At 38.3% G+C, this 19,098-nt stretch overlaps 1 long non-coding RNA gene across 1 annotated transcript; it reads left to right on the top strand.

Moving 5' to 3' along the window:
- The first annotated feature begins 11,800 nt into the window (after positions 1 to 11,800).
- LOC149210664 (uncharacterized) lies at positions 11,801 to 12,803 on the top strand. Its single transcript, XR_016252298.1, has 3 exons — positions 11,801 to 12,319; positions 12,397 to 12,438; positions 12,538 to 12,803. It is a non-coding gene; the product is annotated as an uncharacterized LOC149210664 (long non-coding RNA).
- The last annotated feature ends 6,295 nt before the right edge of the window (positions 12,804 to 19,098 follow it).

Here is a 19,098-nt window from a genome sequence, read left to right as displayed (position 1 = left end):
ATAACAATTAAGGTCAAGTTATGTTTGCAATGCATCCATTGATTTTTTAATTGCATTGGGTGGCTTCCTTGTTGACTTGGTTCTAATTAGTATAGATCCTAGTTTATTTGTTCCTTTTGACAGTCTTTTAGATCTGATCAGGCCTAACATAGTTTAGAGAAACTTCATCGATATCATTCATTATTAAAAACAATTAAGGTGAAACTATATTCTTTATGGGCTCATAATCATTTTTTTAAATTGCATTTTGTGGGTTGCCTGATCCGTGCTCGATATTGTACAGAGTATAGCCTATTGGTCATTCTCAGAACAGTGGATTTGTTTTTGAAAGTTGCAGGGCTCAATATAGTAGAGAGAAGCTCTGTACACATCAGTCATTACTCAATAACAGTTAAGGTAAAGCTAGGTCCTGAATTTTTTTAATTGCATTGGGTGGATTTCTTTCCAGCTTAAGTGGTTTTTTTTGTTTTTGAATTCTAAATAACAAAATTGCAATGAAGTAAAGTGCTGTCATAGTCTCGTTGCAAGTAGGATGCATATAAGTTGTTAAAGGTATTGGATTCCTGTCTCTCTCTCATTTCAGAAATGTTTTGTTTTTGTTATCTATTTGTTGATTATTATATGCATAATGATACGCATTCATTTTGATATACTTGATGGATTTTTGCTGATTGTTAAAAGAATATAATTTTTAGTTTTAATTCCTTCCACACCATTTCATCATTTAGCCTTTGCCTTCCTATTTCAGTCAAATAAAATTTACACAGCAGTGGCATTAAGTTCATATTTCAAAAAAATAAAAATAAAAAATAAAAATTCTTAAGTACATTTAATTAATTAATTTCATCTCAAATTTTAAGTGATTGTCACCAGATTTTTTTCTTAATTACATTTAATTAATTAATTTCATCTCAAATTTTAAGTGATTGTCACAAGATTTTTAAGAGGGTTGATATATCTGATTGCAGTAGGCATGATCTATAGTTCTGACTTGGCAGCCTTTCATGCATTGCATCTGCATTTGAATAATCTAACAATTCTGGGACTGTCTTATGCATGGAACACAAGAGTGATTTATTGTTAGTTCACTTCTCTCAATAAAATGTCTCACTGCTATCCTAATTTAAACACTGTCATAAGCTTCACACATATCTCAAGTGATAAGTGTTTTCATATGTTTACGCTCAAGGTTGCACAATAAGCACAAAGTGATAAGTCATCTTGATGCCTTGACCTTCTAGCTTCTTGAAATTTTGGAAAATATGATATGCTGATTTCTAAGTCTCAATGCATCCACAACAATAGTAAAAGTCTAATTCGGATGTCCTAAAAACATTAACAAGTTTCCCATCTTCATCAATTAACCATTGGATAAATTTGGCAAAGTCCTTTTCGCCTATCTCATCATTTATTGATAACTGTCATCTTTGTTTGATTATGTGGTTAAGTAAATAAAGTGTAATAAATAAGTAAATTGGAAATGAAAAACTAGTGTTAAATGGAAAATTAATAAATTATAAGTTAGGTATTGAAATATTATTTGGTTAACGCTATTTTGAGGATGTGACCTCTTAGAGAGATGGAGAAAAACAATACAATGGATTGATAAACTTAATTAATTTTGTATACATATGTACTTCCATGCAAACTAGTGTGACCAATATGTATAAATGTTTATTTTGTGTTTAGTAGAGTTGATAAGTACGAATAAGTTGTTGCTTAAGGATAACGACTATGATAGAAAATTTTACTCTTGAAAAAAAAAAAAGCAAAAGAAAATTATAAATTGTCTATATGATACATAAAGGAATAAGAAGGGGGTAGTATATTGATATGAATGATTGAAACTATTCACGTGATTTTTTTTTTGCGCATATGTAAATATTATTTGATTGACTTTCCAAAGGTTTTATCTTTTGAAGAAAGGAAGAATGGTAACGAAAGCATGACTATGAACATTATGACAAGACCATCATATGTGAATTAATATACAATCAAATAATATGCTAAAATGGTTGAGATAACTTGATGAAGAAAATAAAGCATTAAATACTCAAGAAATATGTGGAGAAATTATAAGTGATCAAATTGAGAGTACAATAATACAATTCACTACTCTATAAAAATAGTAAGGCATCATTAGAATGAGAAGATGAGAAAAGAAAGAAGAATTGTAAGTTGATTGCCAAAGTTAAATGTTATATTATGAAGTAAGGGAAAACAATGAACTTGTTGAAAAGTAATAAGGATGAGATACTTATAAAATAATGATAAATAGATACTTCATCCAAGATGATGGGTTGTAAGGAAAGTTGAATGGATGTTCACAAATGAAATATGAGATTCCTATTTGTAGCATAAACAAAGGTAAGAAATCCACAAATGCAATAGCTTATCCTAAAACATGATGGTAGGTTTTGGAATATTTATAATAGTGGTGAATGGAGTTTAATGATTGTGATAATAATGATAGTCATTTTGAAGGAGCCATAGAAAGTATGATGGAACTAGACCAAATCATCACTCGTTGGATGGTAACAAAAAGACAAAATGGGGAAAAGAGGATGCACCTAAGCATAAATGAAATAATCTCCTACCTAGTCAACTATTATGGATAACTAAGGGAGGTGCCCCATTGAATAACATTAATATGGAATTTCATAGATTCGAGAAGATAATTAAATCTCATACTGCTTCCTTGGAGCATACATCTAGTGAATAACACTGAAGTGATAGATTATTAGATTTATGGTGTACATGCTCATTTTAATCCAATTTATGACAAAAACCATGAGTATTATAAGGAAGTGTATTTTAAGATGATAGAATTATGCTTTTTATTTGATGGTTAGTGAACCTTAAATAAGTAAACTAAATGATCTTAGTTGTTAAAAGTGTCAAGAGCCTTAGAAAAATTTGAAGTGGTAGTAGTACTCAAAACAAAGTATGGATTTTAAAAGTTTTTATGAAGATTTGACACGAAGATCAAGGGAAGTAAATGGATTATAATGATGAATTTTCCTATGAAATTAGGATCATGTAAAGGGAACATTTTTTTTATATAATTTTTTGTGAAATGTCTAAATTCTATCCTATTATTTAAATTTTATTGATATATATAAATCATACACTATGATCTCAGTTATGGTTTCAGTTAACGATTATGTCAACATGGGATTGTTGATTATAATGTTGGGATGAGGTGATGATATAAGGATAATGATGCACATATTTATTTAGTTGTTACGATAATAGTGTTGTATGGTCATGAGGAATATGATATGCATAACATGGCATAGGAATTATGATGTTATAATATGAGGTTTATTGACATGTGGTTCATTTATTATTTGAATTTATGATATGCCTTTGATGCAAATATGTTGATGTTATAACTTATGATGGTATTTCATGAGGTGAAGCATGTGATAGTTGCATACAAATTTATGACATGCATGAGCATGCAGTTTGTTATTATTCATAATGTTGCGATTAACAATGATGAATGTTCTCATGATGACATGCAAGACTTGGCATGTGGATTATTTTCTATGATACTATGATGGTATAGCTAATGCATTGGTTGCATGTTGAGGTGTGATGATTGACAGGACTCCACAAATGGGCTGAGAGGGCCGGTTTATTTGATGATCTCGTGTGAGCCCATACGCACGAGGGAGAATAAGTAACACCATATGGGCTGGGGACAAACTCAATCAACACTACATATGTCAGTGGTTCCTTTGTCTTGTGTAACTCTTAATGGATAGGTCTTGAAGGACTATGGGACCATCTTGAGGAGGTCAAGTGCCTGATGTTCTAGGCTAGGTGCCTGTTATTGGATTGAGATGTTGAAGTCTGGTGGGGGTGTAAGGACTTCGATGCTTGGGGTTGTGCGCCTTAGTGAGTTGTGGAGGGAGTGGGCCAACCTTGAGAGATGCCCGGAGTCATTAAGTACCGTACCGGATGCCTGCCTTGGGGCAGATGAGGTTTGAGTCAGGCGCGAGCCTTGGGGCCAGCCTTGGACTAGGATATAGACTGGGGAGGCTTATGCCTAGTTCCGAAAGTGGGAAAAAGGACAGAGATTCTTTGAGATTTCTCGGGTATTGTGAAAACTTTCGATGCCTGCTGGTTATACTAGTTCAGCAAAGGATGTCGGGCGAACATGAAGTAATAAATAATAAAAATAATTAATAATAATAATAATGATAAATAATTCAACTTAACTTCGGGATGAAGTTCCTTAAAGTGGGAGAATATGTAATGTCCCTTAATAATAAATAATAAATAATATAAATAATAAATAATAAATAATAATAATAATAATAAATAATAAATCCCTTAATAATAAATAATAAATAATAAAAATAATAAAATAATAATAATAATAATAATAATAATAATAGTAAATATTTAAAAAGTACAAGAAAATAAATATAAACAATGAATTAAAAAATAATAATAAATAATAAATAACCATGCTAAATAAATAGAAATAGAAATAAAACAATAAAGCAATAAAAAGTCAGTAAAGTTATCAAAAAGAAATAAAACAAGAAAGCAATAAAGTTGCATTGGACACATGGAGTGTGTGCATGTGGTTCCCCTTCCAATGTTTGCTCTATTTATTAGATGGTGAGGAAGATGGGAGGCATTCCATCATACCAAGATTCTATCATTCATTCTCTTGGGAGAATCGTGTTCTAAGACAAAGGATTCCCTGGGAGTAGTACATTAATTGAGGGCTCGGGGGTGGCCAGTTGTAGCAAGATTTTGTGCAATTGAGCCTACGGTTGCATGGAGAGTCGTCCCAAAACCTTGCTGCAATTCGCAGACTTCAACTGAAACCACAGGTAAGTGTTTCTACTCATAGTTTTGAACTTTGATGTTAATTAGTTAATAATTGCATGTTTCTTATAAATTAATTGATTAATCTAATTAATTACATGTTTATTTTGGGTTGTTACACTAATTAGACTTATACCATTTTATCTATATTTCTTTAATTATTTTATATATTTATTAAAAAATTGTAATTTATTTGAGTCATTTTTTTAATTCAGAAAAGGAAAAAAACTTGAATTCATTACAATTTTACTAATTTAGATTTATTTAAATTCAAATTATGTTTTTAAACATTATATTTAAATTAAATCACACTTAAGAATATAAATAATAAATAATAAATATAACTAAAAAAGATAAATCCATGATTTAAAAATGATGGCCCAGCCCTACCTTTCGTTGGCCCAGCCCTTCTACCACTCATCAATTTTGATTCCATCGTACGAAGGCAAGCGAATTAAATGGGACTCGTACAGCTTCGGGATATTTCGATTTTTGGTTTACCTGAGGTACAAGTTACCAAGGCCACCTGCCGGTTCAGGCCTTGACCTCCTCCCGCCTTTTGTCACCAACCCTAGTCCAATGACTTGTCATTTTCGTTGTGCAACTTCTCGGTTCTGCTCTGCGAGCTTCCTTGGCGCCTCTGCTCCTTGCTCCACCGCGGATTCTTCTGTTACCTCCGACTGTTATGCTCCTCTATTCGTTAATATGGTGAGAATACCCAGCTGTTATTTCCTCTCTGTAATCGATTAACTAACTGTTCCTCTGGTTATTGTTCTGCTGCAACTAAGTTTGTTTTCCGCTCTGTCAACTCACTTCGGTTTCATGGCAGGTCCCCTTGGCTCGAGCTCCAGCGAGTCGCTCCGCCTTAATCTGGGTTTCAAGGTGAGTTAGGGTTCTATGTTAAACCCTGTTAATCTACGTCTTTCTGTTCCTAACAGTTCCGCTCCTCTGCTCTTCAGGGTACTATGTTGTTCGTTTGCAATGCCGCACTTCAAACCCAGGTAACAAAATAAAGTTTAGATGTGGTTACCTGTTCTTTTCTAGATTTCGCTTTTCGTTGCCCTGTCTCAGCATTGACTCACGTTCTTTTGGTTTTGCAGGTTAGCTTGGGCGGTTGGCCGCCGTGGCTCGTGCTCTCTGTGCGTTCTGGATCGAACTCTAAACCCCGTCCAATTGTGGTGTAACTGGGTAGGATCTTTCCCAGCTCAGGTCTGCTTGTTCGTTTTGTAAATAGTCTGAGGGTTTGAGTTTTAAATGAGCTTGGATCTGCTCTGGTATTGTAATTAGTCTATAGATTTTGTGTTCAATAGTCTCAGCCTTCGTTTGCTGAATGTGTAACCCTCTGTGGGGTTTTCTGGATCTGTAAACGAACGTTGTTGTTCGAGTCCTTTTTCCTGAGGACCGTTATATTTATATATATATATATATATATGTATGGGAACTTTCATTTTTTTATCTGTAATGACCCGCCCGTCCTGTAACTGAGATTTCATGGGTTTGTCTAATCATTGTTCTCGTTTTCTTCAATAATTTCAATGGTTAAGGAACAGTACTTTCTGTGCGTTCTTATGGTGCTTTTCTTTTATGCAAAAGGGTTTCATTCGATAATCTGTTGGTATACTGTGCATCCAGCATTTACACTTCTAATGGAAAAAACAGTTTAGGTTGTTTTCTTGTACCTGTTTTCTATGATGTCGATGTCGCTAGTTTGCTCTTCTCTACGTGTGATGGCTCCCCGCAGCCTTCTTCTTGCTGTCTGGTAATTTCCAGTATGGGCTCAATTTTATGTGTCTCGTCTGTGAGCTTGTTGTATAAGAAATGTAATGATTTCTTAAACAAATGACATTAATCAAATAATTCACAGTTTGCCAGTTTTAGCTATGTCTATTATAGCTCTCTTTCAGTAAGAAGATATTACAGAACAAAAAAAATAGTAACAGTAAGGTTAGGTGACAGTGGTTTCTGCTTTTGTAAACAATACAGTTTTGCTTTCTTTACTTGAGGAAAAAAAAAGTATTTGTCTCTTTTCTTATTCCCGGAGAGAGAGTTTTTCATTGCCCTCTTCCCTCTGTTTTACATCTGGGTAGCGTAACTGCTCCCATTTGCGGTTAAACTGTTTACCAGAATTCATCCTAACTAAACAACAGTTTCTTATATTAAAAACTAATCTACAATTACCTAATTTCCAAACTTAAAAGCAAGATACAGTTTCAATTTACCATGGTCTCTAAGTGACCTTCTGGGAAAAACAAACAACTAGTAAAGAAAATTTAAAACAAATAACAACTTCCGATAATCTGGTTCCCTCCATAAGACAGTCAACCTTCTTCTGTCTCCTCGGAGCTGGATGCTCCTGCATCAAGCTCCCGGGGTAGCAAGAAGTCATGGCTCCGTTCCATGAGGTCGTTGACAGAATAGCCTGCTTTCTGTATCTGCGTCGCATTCAGCCACGAACTGTCCTCTATCAGACGGTTCTTCCACTTGACCAAGTACCGCAGATATTCCTTCCTGCGCGTGCGCTTAGCTACCTGTGTGTCCAGAATTCCTTCGATCTCAAGAGGTGGTGCCATCGACATCTGTCTTATCCACGAATGTTCCTCACAACTGGTGTCCCGTGGTGGCTCTGCTGCTGCATTGTCTCCCGAATCTGCGACATAGGGAAACAGATCTGCCACATTAAATATGGGAGAAATACCAATCCCGGGCGGCAACTGTAACTCGTAGGCGTTCGCAGAAAATTTCCGAAGGATTTTACAGGGACCAATCTTCTTGAACTTTAGTTTGTTGTATCCACGTTTCGGGAAACGCTCTTTACGTAAATACGCAAGGACCTCGTCAGCAACGTTGAACTGAACTTCCCGGCGCTTGGTGTCTGCCCGTTGCTTATATTTGTGACTGTTGTCCTGTAACTTCAGCTTAACCTGCTCATGAAGATTACTCATTGCTTGAGCGAAATCTTCACCATCCGCACTTCGCTTCTCAAGCTTCCCCAAATCTCGTAACTCATGCACGCCTCGCGGATGCATGCCGTACAAAATCTGGAACGGACTGTAACCAGTGCTGCGGTTAGGTGAGTCGTTGTATGCAAATTCCGCCTGAGCTAGCACACGGTCCCATGTCCGGGAATTCTCACCTGTTAAGCTCCGAAGTAAGTTCCCCAAACTCCGGTTCACAACCTCTGTTTGGCCATCGGTCTGCGGGTGATAAGCGGAACTGAACTGTAGCTGAGTGTTCAACTTTTTCCACAGGGTTCGCCAAAAATGACCGGTGAATTTCACATCCCTGTCGGAGATGATGGACCTTGGAAGTCCATGTAGTCGAACAATCTCATTGAAAAACAGATGTGCTACATAAGTAGCATCGCTGGTCTTCCTGCAAGGTACAAAGTGTGCCATTTTTGAAAATCGATCTACCACAACCATCACTGAATCGAAACCCCGCTGTGTTTTAGGCAAACCCAAAACAAAATCTAAACTGACGGAGTCCCATGGTCGGTTCGGAATGGGCAATGGCAAATACAAACCTGTATTCTGACTGTGGCCCTTTGCTAGTTGGCAAATCTTGCACCTACTCACGTACCTTTGTACATCCCGCTGTAATTTCGGCCAGAAATAAAAATGTTGTACCTGTGCTACCGTCTTATCTACACCGAAGTGTCCAGCCAAACCCCCGCTATGTTTCTCCTGAATTAAGTTTTCCCGCATAGAGCAGTGGGGAATACATAACTGCACGCCTTTAAACAACAATCCCTCCTATAAATTATAATCCAACCACAGACTGTTGTTCCTTAACAGAGGGTTTTGACAAGCCTCATAGGCTTCTTTAAAATCAACATCTGTTTGATACAGCTCTTTCAGGTGGTCAAAGCCTAGAACCTGCATCGTACCTTCCTGCAAGAGTAGTATCCTTCTACTCAACGCATCTGCCACCTTGTTTGCTTGCCCATTGATATGTTTCAGTACAAACGTAAAATTTTGTAAATATTCCACCCATGCCGCGTGCTTGTGGTTCAATTTGTGTTGTTGCATAATGTATTGTAACGCTGAGTTATCTGTAAACAAAACAAACTCATTACCTAACAGGTAGTGCCTCCAATGTTTTAACGCCTGAACAATTGCATAGAATTCCTTGTCATAGGTTGAGTATTTTTGTCTACTCTCATTCAGCTTTTCACTGAAATACGCAACTGGTCTATCCTCCTGACTTAATACTGCCCCAATGGTTGTATTACTCGCATCACAACGAACTTAAAAAGGTTTGTTAAAGTCAGGCAGCCTCAATATCAGCCGTTCAGTAATCTTCCTCTTCAAAGTCTGGAAACCCCTTTCCGCTGCCTCAGTCCAGTGAAATGGTTGATTTGTCTTCTTGATCGTATCCAGCATAGGTGCGCAAATCTCGCTAAAATTCTTGATGAATTTTCTGTAGAAGCTCGCTAATCCATGAAAACTGCGGACTTCAAATAAACTTCCCGGTGAAGGCCAGCTAACTATAGCTGCCACTTTTTCTGGGTCCATTTTCAGCTCATTTTCTGCAATTACAAAGCCCAGATATATTAACTCCCGCTGAAAAAAAGTACATTTTTTTCAAATTGATCAACAGTTTATTCTGCTGCAACTTCCTCAACACATTGTGTATATGCCTGAAATGTTCTTCTTTTGTTTTACTAAAAATCAAGATGTCGTCCAAGTAAACTATCACAGATTTTCTAATAAACTCCTTCAGCACTTCATTCATCAACCGCATGAACGTACTGGGAGCATTGCTCAACCCAAATGGCATCACCAACCATTCATATAAGCCTTCGTTCGTCTTGAAAGCTGTCTTCCACTCATCCCCTTCTCGAATTCGAATCTGGTGATATCCACTTTTTAAGTCAATTTTCGAGAAATAAGCTGCCCCGCTCAGACAATCCATCATATCGTCCATTCTTGGTAAGGGAAATCTGTACCTAACTGTAATTTTGTTTATGGCTCTGGAATCGGTGCACATTCGCCATTCGCCTCCCTTCTTTGGAGCCAGCACGGTCGGTACTGCACATGGGCTCATGCTCTCTCGAATCAACCCTTTGTCTAGTAACTCCTGGACCTGCTTCCTGATTTCCTCATGGTCCTTAGGACTCATTCGATAAGCTGCTTTGTTTGGCAGACTTGCCCCTGGTATAAAGTCAATGCAGTGACTAATACCTCTCCTGGGTGGAAGTTCATCCGGAAGGTCATCCACCACAATGTCCCCAAATTCCTGCAAAAGCTTCTGGATTTCCTCGGGCAAATCTGCAATCTGTGTATGTAATATCACCGCGTTTGGTCTTCGTATGACAGCAAAATTTACCTCACTGTCCTCCATCTGTTTTATAAATTCTTTTCCGCCCATCAGCAATGCTTTCACTCCACTAGCTTCTGTTGTATTTTCCTCTTTGATGGGTACAAGCGTGTGCTTGATCCCATCTTTAACAAACCTGTAACAATTGGTTTTGCCATCATGGACTGCGCTCCTGTCAAACTGCCAGGGTCGTCCTAGCAAAATATGACAGACATCCATCGGCATAACATCGTAGATGATTTTGTCCTTGTACTTGCCGATCTGAAACTCCACCTCACACTGTTCATCCACCAACAGTTGGTGCCCCTTCTGTAGCCATGACACCTTATACGGAGTGGGATGTTTCAACTTTTTCAGACCAAGTTTTTCCACCATCTCTACCGCCACCAAGTTGTCGGTACTTCCACTATCGATGATCAGCTTGCAGCACTTGCCCTATGACTTGCAAACAGTCCGAAACAGGGCTTTTCGCTGATCAGGTTCTGCACTTTCTTTTGCTGGTTTTAACAGCACCTTATTCAATACCAAAGCCTCGCCTGTCTCTGGGGCATTCTCCACTTCTTGAGGCGCTGCTTCAGCATCCTCTGAATGAGCAACATAAGCTCCTCTTCCACCTACAGGTTCACCCTCAGGACAGTCATACGACTTGTGTCCCAACTTATGGCAACGATAGCACTGGACAGTTCCCCTGCCCCGACCACTTCCTCGCCCTTGCTGAGCTGGTCGTCCTCCTCTAGTGCTATTGTCCCTCTCTGTTGTGCCAGCAGACTTAGAGCTGCTGCCCTCTTCATTGGAACCTGCACTTCTACCTCTACCAAAAACTTTGCCTTTTCCCCTGCCAATTCCACCTCCTCTCCTGGCGTTTTTCTTCCGGTTAATTTTCTCCTCTACCTTCAGTGCAAACTAGTAGGCTTCATCCAATGTTCGGGGTGAAAGGATACCGATTCCATCCAGTATTTCCCCCCTCAAACCATTCACAAATCTGGCTGTTTTTTCTGGGGTATCTTCCACATACCCTGCCCGCAAATTCAACTTATAGAACTCCTCTGTAAACTCCTTAACAGTCATTCCTCTTTGTTTCAAATTCTGTACCTGTCTGTACAACATAATCTGATAATCTTTTGGTAGGAATTTTTCCTTCAGTTTGGCCTCCATTCGGGCCCACTTCTTTATAGGCTGTTTGTGCTGCCTTTTTCTTTCCGCCTGAACGCTGTCCCACCACAAGGACGCATGTCCTTTCAGTTTTGTGGCGGCGAACTTCACATGTTTGTCCTCACTGGTTTCCTCAAACTCAAAATATTTGTTTACTTCACTTATCCAATCCAATAACACGTCTGCAGACAGACTTCCGTCATAAGTGGATAGCTCATGCTTCGGCTTATGACTAGACAGCAAAACTGATTTTAATAATCGGAGTTCCGGTGTCACTCCTTCAACCTCATCTTCTGGTTCTGCCACATCCTCATCACTTTCATCTGTTGGGTTCCTTCTTCCCCCAACTTCTACCACTGCCAATCTTTCTCGTAAAACACGGATCTCCTCACGGAGTCCCTCTTCTGCTATTCTCCGGATTGCTCTTCCTCTTCCTCTTCCTCTACCACCCTCCATTCTTCCTATTTTTCAACCTGCTCTGATACCACTTTTGATGGCCCAGCCCTACCTTTCGTTGGCCCAGCCCTTCTACCACTCGTCAATTTTGATTCCACCGTACGAAGGCAAGCGAATTAAATGGGACTCGTACAGCTTCGGGATATTTCGATTTTTGGTTTACCTGAGGTACAAGTTACCAAGGCCACCTGTCGGTTCAGGCCTTGACCTCCTCCCGCCTTTTGTCACCAACCCTAGTCCAATGACTTGTCATTTTCGCTGCGCAACTTCTCGGTTCTGCTCTGCGAGCTTCCTTGGCGCCTCTGCTCCTTGCTCCGCCGCGGATTCTTCTGTTACCTCCGACTATTATGCTCCTCTATTCGTTAATATGGTGAGAATACCCAGCTGTTATTTCCTCTCTGTAATCGATTAACTAACTGTTCCTCTGGTTATTGTTCTGCTGCAACTAAGTTTGTTTTCCGCTCTGTCAACTCACTTCGGTTTCATGGCAGGTCCTCTTGGCTCGAGCTCCAGCGAGTCGCTTCGCCTTAATCCGGGTTTCAAGGTGAGTTAGGGTTCTATGTTAAACCCTGTTAATATACGTCTTTCTGTTCCTAACAGTTCCGCTCCTCTGCTCTTCAGGGTATTATGCTGTTCGTTTGCAATGCCGCACTTCAAACCCAGGTAACAAAATAAAGTTTAGATGTGGTTACCTGTTCTTTTCTAGATTTCGCTTTTCGTTGCCCTGTCTCAGCACTGACTCACGTTCTTTTGGTTTTGCAGGTTAGCTTGGGCGGTTGGCCGCCGTGGCTCGTGCTCTCTGTGCGTTCTGGATCGAACCCTAAACCTCGTCCAACTGTGGTGTAACCGGGTAGGATCTTGCCCAGCTTGGGTCTGCTTGTTCGTTTTGTAAATAGTCTGAGGGTTTGAGTTTTAAATGAGCTTGGCTCTGCTCTGGTATTGTAATTAGTCTATAGTTTCTGTGTTCAATAGTCTCGGCCTTCATTTTCTGAATGTGTAACCCTCTATGGGGTTTTTTGGATCTGTAAACGAACGTTGTTGTTCGAGTCCTTTTTCCTGAGGACCGTTATATTTATATATATGGGAACTTTCGTTTTTTTATCTGTAATGACCCGCCCATCCTGTAACTGAGATTTCGTGGGTTTGTCTAATCACTGTTCTCGTTTTCTTCAATAATTTCAATGGTTAAGGAACAATACTTTCTATGCGTTCTTATGGTGCTTTTCTTTTATGCAAAAGGGTTTCATTCGATAATCTGTTGGTATACTGTGCATCCAGCATTTACACTTCTAATGGAAAAAACAGTTTAGGTTGTTTGCTTGTAGCTGTTTTTTGTGATGTCGATGTCGCTAGTTTTCTCTTCTCTGCGTGTGATGGCTCCCCGCAGCCTTCTTCTTGCTGTCTGCTAATTTCCAGTATGGGCTCAATTTTATGTGTCTCGTCTGTGAGCTTGCTGTATAAGAACTGTAATGATTTCTTAAACAAATGACATTAATCAAATAATTCACAGTTTGCCAGTTTTAGCTATGTCTGTTATAGCTCTCTTTCAGTAAGAAGATATTACTGAACAAAAAAAATAGTAACAGTAAGGTTAGGTGACAGTGGTTTCTGCTTTTGTAAACAATACAGTTTTGCTTTCTTTACTTGAGGAAAAAAAAAAGTATCTGTCTCTTTTCTTATTCCCGGAGAGAGAATTTTTCATTGCCCTCTTCCCGTTGTTTTACATCTCGGTAGCGTAACTGCTCCCACTTGCGGTTAAACTGTTTACCAGAATTCATCTTAACTAAACAACAGTTTCTTATATTAAAAACTAATCTACAGTTAATTAATTTCCAAACTTAAAAGCAAGATACAGTTTCAATTTACCATGGTCTCTAAATGACCTTTTGGGAAAAACAAACAACTAGTAAAGAAAATTTAAAACAAATAACAACTTCCGATAATCTGGTTCCCTCCATAAGACAGTCAACCTTCTTCTGTCTCCTCGGCGCTGGATGCCCCTGCATCAAAAAATATAAATAATGAATAATAAATGTAACTAAAAAAGAGATAAATCCAATTTAAAACACTGTGATTTTCCAATAACTTTTAGAAAATAATCTTTGAAAATAAATCCAATTTAAAAAGAATAGAATTCTCCAATACCCGTTTAAACTATGTACATGAAAAACCAAAATTTCAACCGTCCATAATTTTTTCAATTAGAAATTGAAGAACATTCATTTATGATATGCAAATTTTAGCCACAAATAAGTTTGTAGTAAAGAGAAATATTGTCGTGGTCAGTGATGCGGGGGAGCGGCCCCCCCCCCTACGAACCCGCTCCCGAAGCGCGCTCCGGGCGGGAGCGGCTCGGGAGCGGGTCGGGAGCGCGCTCCCCAAATCGCTCCCGTAAAAAAATTTGCGCTCCCTGGTCTGTGAGGGAGCGCTTCAGGGAGCGATCGCTCCCGCGCTCCCGGAGCGCTTTTTAATGCCCGGGAGCGATCGGGGAGCGATCGCTCCCGGGCATTAAAAAACGCTCCGGGAGCGAATTTTAAATTTCCGGGAGCGATTCGGCGGAAAAAAATTCCGCGGACCCGAAAAAAACAAAAAATTAAACTAATTTTTTTGGATTTATAAGCCCAATGGGCCAAAACAAAATCATTTTAATGAGATTGAGGTTGAGTTTGAGAGCAAAGGAGCAAGGAGCAAGAGCTGAGGAGCAAGGAGCCAGAGCTGAGGAGCGAGGAGCAAGTGCCAAGGAGCGAGGAGCAAGCTTGCAGAGGTAAGTAACTTAATCATTTAGTTAGTTTAGCTGGTTAGGTAGTTAATTTGGTTAGTTTCATTTACCTGTTTGAGTTTAAAGATCATTAATTTAAATTAAATTAATAAATTAAATGAATTAATCCCAATAAACTAAATTAATTTGCAGATTCAAGACTCAAACCCTACAAACATCAAACACAATGGACCTGAGCATTTTTATTGGCATTTTCCTCTTCCTGGTCCCCTTTCTGGTTATTATGGTGGTGGAGAGTAGGAAACGGAGGGGGCCTGAAACTGAAGAGGTGGATGAAGAAGCCGGAGGAAGTCAAATAGGTGAAAACCCCAGTGAGGAGGATGTGGAGGGTGAACATGAGGGTCAAAAAACTAAACAAGACCAAACTCCATTGTGGAAATATGTTCAGAGGCCTGAAACAGGGAGAGGGGGTGGAACCACTAAATTTCATTGCCCCCATTGCAACAGTGATTTCACAGGCTCATACACCCGTTTGAGAAGACACCTTTGCGGGAAAAGGGCATGGGATGGAGAGAAACAAATAGGAATCAGAACTTGCGACGCGGTGTCAACAGTTGATAGAGCCAAATACATAAAGGAAGAGGAGGACGCCCAATACAAAGCAAAAAGATCAAGGGGTTTCTTTGAACCAAGCTCACAAAGAACTCCTTCAGCATCCTCCCAAGGCAGTGGATATGGACATGGAGGCTCAGGGTCATCATCTTTACGCCGTAGAACCATATCAGATTTCCTTGATGAGGGGTGTAGGAATGATGTGGATTCAAAAATTTACAGGTTCCTCTATGCAAATGGGATACCATTCAATGTTCTACGCTCACCTTACTGGCACGAAATGGTTTCTGCCATAAATGATGCCCCTAAAGGATACAAGAGCCCTGGGTATGACAAGGCAAGAACAGTTGGCCTTGATCATGAAAAAGCAAAAATATCACATTCTTTGAATAAAATGACAAGTTCTTGGACTGACAATGGGGTGTCCATTGTATCTGATGGATGGACAAATGTAAAAGGCAAGCCATTGATAAGTGTTCTTGCTGTGTCCCGAAGTGGTCCCATTTTTCTAGCTGCACATGATTACTCAGACAAGTTCAAGACCGCTATCAACATTGCAGAAGCATTGCTTGAAACAATTGAGCGTATTGGCCCATACAATGTCATCCAAGTCATCACTGATAATGCTCCTAATTGTAAGGCAGCGGGAGCAATTATTGAGGATAGATACCCGAACATATTTTGGTCTGGATGTTTGGTTCACACATTGAACCTTCTGTTGCATGATATTGTCAAAAACAAAAATGAACAATACCAATGGATTGGGGATTTGTACAAGAGAGGAAAAAAAATGATAAAATTTATTACAAATCATAGCAATACCCATGGCCTTTTCCGCAGTCACTCGAGATTGGAGTTGCTGAAGATTGCGAGGACTAGATTTGGTAGCTATTACCTCACCTTCAGGCGCCTTTTGAAGGTAAGAGAGGGTTTAGCTAGCATGGTATCAAGTCCAAATTGGCAGGTGTTAAAGGAAAGGGCTACAAATGTAGCTGACATTGCAGGTTTTGAAACGGTGGAGGAGGCCGCTCTTGATGGGCAGTTTTGGACAGCTGTGAGACAGGTATTGGATTTCACCAAGCCAATTTATAACATGATTCGGTTTGCAGATACAGACAAACCAGTGATTGGCGAGGTGTATGAGCAAATGGATACCATGTTGGGGGAAATAAAAGACATTGTTAATAACAGAGATCCCGACTTGTACAATCTGATTCACGATTGTGTGTGTGAACGGTGGAAAAAGCTTAACCTTCCACTACATTGCTTGGCGTATATCCTTACGCCAAAATACTACTCAGATTCTTGGTTGGGCAAACCTGCAGCAGGGGGTGGTGTTAGGACCAAACCCCATTTAGATCGAGAGGTAACTAAAGGATATCTGGATGCATTAGAAAAGTTGGTGCCTGACAGGGAGGAATGTGCAGCTGTGCGCCTTGAAATAGGCAGATACTTCACTGGCAGTGGTTTGTATGGTAACTTCCATGCAATTGACGACAAAGATAAATTTGATTCTCTCACATGGTGGGAAACATATGGCGGCGACGGACTTTTGCGAAAATTGGCATTGAAAGTTCTTGCACAGGTTGTAAATTCTTCTTCTGCAGAGAGGTGTTGGAGCACCTACAGTTATATACATAATGTGAAAAGAAACAGGCTCAACGAAAACCGAGCAGAAAGCTTGGTTTATGTGCACTACAATTTGAGGTTGTTGAGCCATTACTGTGATCGGGCTAATGAAGATCCCACATATAAAATTTGGGACAATCACCCTGAGGACGACAATTTAGAGGATGGCATTGTACATATGGAAGAACTAGAAGATGAGCTTGTACGGGATGAAGCTGAAGCAGCTGCAGCAGCCATGCCACCTCCACCTCCACCATCCAGTAGCAGTTCTCGGGGCCCGAGTCTTGTTCCATTGCTGTCGCCACCTCCATCGACACCCTCGCGTGGAGGCTCTAGTTCTGGTCGTCGATCTGGGCGGGAGACTCCTAGAAGACCGCCAAGACCTACTTATACTCCTGGAGACTCTCGTGGCAAGGGCCACTTGTAGATTTACAGTTTACTTGTCTTTTTTAGTTTCTATTAGACTTGTCACTTTAGTTTTCATAACTGTTCAGTGTTGAGTTTTGAGTCCTTGACTCTTGACTCTTGACTCTTTCATATCATTATGACATTATGATATTTTTTGTAAACATTATATCACTGTGACAATGAAAATTTGAAGTTTGAAGTTGGGCCTTGGCAATTATAACTCATTGGTAATGATTGTGAATTATGAATATGATGCTTTGTGAAAGACTAAAGTTGTTTCATTTCATCTCATTATTCATGTTTCATTTTATAAATTTTTAACATTTCATATCATGTTAACAGTTACAAGTTAGGACTTAGAAATATCTTCGATATTACTTCTTGTAATGGTTAAACTTGGCTTACAAGTACAACTTGTTACTTTGGTGATCAATGATGATAAATGTTATTGAATTGAATGTTATTTTAATTTATTATTTTACTAAGGTTGATGACGATTATAATTTCTAGATGATTGATGTGATATGGTTCAATGAGCAATTTATGTTTTTTAATGTTTTTTATGTCTATTTCATCATTCTACATGTTTTTGTTGACATATATGTATCAAAAATTAAAAAATATAAAAAATATATATATTTTTAAAAAATCGCTCCGGGATTCGCTCCCAAACCGGGAGCTTCTGAAAATGGTCGCTCCCGCTCCCGCTTCCGCTCCCGCTCCCGCTCCCGCTCCCAAGTAACACTGGTCGTGGTAATAATAAATAGTAAAGCAAAGAAAACATATTCATAAAAGGAGCGTTTGCTGGTAAGTAATCTACAATATAACTATCAAAAATAAAAGTCAGCCCTCTGCACAGAGTATGATTAAGGCCGCCATAAGTTGTTAGATTCGAAGGATAATTTGTCTATAAAACATGGTGGTTGAAACGTGCGAAGCCCGGGCAATCTCATCCCGCTGATTTTCTATCAATTTCCCATTCCCGGTGAAGTATTTTTCGATATTGTTAGTATTATTGCTCAATTTTCTTTGGCATGAAGTAGGTTGATGGCATCTAAGAATTGTGAGGAAGTACTCTGAGATTCTGTGCTAATGTGGAAAAATATTGCGAGATACTCTGCTTACATTTGAAGCTAGAAAAATAAAAAGTAAAACTAAATCTTACGTATGTTTATATTGAGTAACTTTCTTTTAAAATGTGTCTAAAGGTTTTTCACATATTGATGCTATCTCTTGCTAAGTTATAATATATCATTTTATAATTTTTAATGATTTTGGTGTGTTATTATTAATGAATTTTGTTTTTAATTTATATTTGAAATGATAATATTAAAATTAAAGTAGTGTTTTCACAAGTAATTTTGAAATTTATTTTTTAGATAATTTATATTAAAAAATAAATAATAGTGAAAAAAATCATTTATATTAAGAAATTGAAAAGAAAAATTACTTGGTATAAATAAGATTGAGATTGAGAGTAAAAAATTGTTTTCCACAATGAACTTGTTCCTTAATTAGTTTGGGATAAGAAAAATAGATTAACATAGGTGGATGCCAAATTTGAAATCCAATAAGAAGGATAAAAACATTTAAGATGTAATATGAAGGAATTATTATATGACATGAAAGATGTAATTTTTTTTTTATGATGTAATACAAAGGAATTAATATATGGCATGAAATTGAAAAGAAAAAAAAAAAAAGTTATATTTTAAGGAATTTGACCACTATATCAAAGTTTAAAATGGGTCTACACTGTAGATAAAACTCAATTGGATGTATTTATATTATTTTTGCAATTATAGTACTGATATGATCTCTACAACATAGTATGAGAGAGATGTCATCACATAGCATTAGATCATTTTAAATTAAAAAATAATATTGAAAATAAATACTTACATTAAAAAAATACAAGTCCACTTTAAAGTAAAAGGACAAAAATTACAAATCAA

Source organism: Pinus tabuliformis, chromosome 1_2, assembly GCF_031772625.1.
Source record: "Pinus tabuliformis cultivar Carrire ecotype Pingquan chromosome 1_2, CPIR1, whole genome shotgun sequence".
NCBI classification, from domain to species: Eukaryota; Viridiplantae; Streptophyta; class Pinopsida; order Pinales; family Pinaceae; genus Pinus; species Pinus tabuliformis.
Note: the sequence above shows the minus strand (reverse complement) of the source record. Positions and strands in the feature narration are given on the sequence as shown.